Below are 995 nucleotides of genomic sequence, written 5' to 3' on the forward strand. Positions count from 1 at the left end.
CTGTGTGCTTTAACAACAGGCAGGGTGGAAAGCGTGACACGACAGCTGTGCACATCTCTATACTTAGAGCTAACATTTGAACCTCTGATCCAACAATAGGACAAAGAGCGGCGACACAACCATCTAACACTAAAGCAGCGATGCTCTGAGAGGCAATGGAAATTTATCACCCGACAAGTGAAAGACAGTGCCCTCCACATTTATGACTCATTTATTTTTAATAATGTTGTGTATTTTTAGGAATTTTACCCCTTTGTGTTGAACATGCAGCTGAAATAGGGACTAGGGTATGAAAACGGGTAAACAAAGAGATTAAAATAAAGAATTCAATGCGAAATATTTACCCACTTAAAAAAATTATGAAATACCTTAATGTTACAAGCTAGTGCAGGATTGTCAAACATAAGGTCCCACGGCCAGAGTGGGTCGGCAAAGAATTCAATTCTGTACACTGGATGGCTTTGAAAAAAGTTATGTACACGTTTTCACCCACTGCTCCTACCGATAAAGACCTCCTCGTGGCCTTTTATACTACCCCAAAGTAATTAAATTATAGTTTTCTGTATTTCACACATTTACTTCGTACAATTTAAGCCCAAAGAGTCACAGATTTACTACAGCAGCATTTTTTCATCATGTAAGAATTCAGACATACCGTTTAAATTCTGCTTCATTTTCTTATATTGAGATATCTAATTGATTAAATTTGTAGTTAAATTTCTGTATACTGAGAGAAAGGTTGAGTTTCACTGGTCCGGTCCACATAAGATCAAAGTGTGTTGTATGTGGTTTTGACATCCCTGGGCAAGAGAGAAATACAAAAGAGAAAATTACAAAATACAGCCACTTTTTAGAAGAGGTTCTCTATTTTTTTCCCCAGTTTGAAAACGCACGAATGTGTAACAAAATGTACCAAATACACTCAAATTAGTTCACTATTCTGTAAGGTGCTAAAGAAGATAAAGAAGAAAGGGGGTAATTAACATGCTTATAGC

This window comes from Mchenga conophoros, linkage group LG6 (assembly GCF_057382185.1).
Source record: "Mchenga conophoros isolate Kocher_MC1m ecotype Shallow Benthic linkage group LG6, M_conophoros_male_GT1.1, whole genome shotgun sequence".
Lineage (NCBI taxonomy): Eukaryota > Metazoa > Chordata > Actinopteri > Cichliformes > Cichlidae > Mchenga > Mchenga conophoros.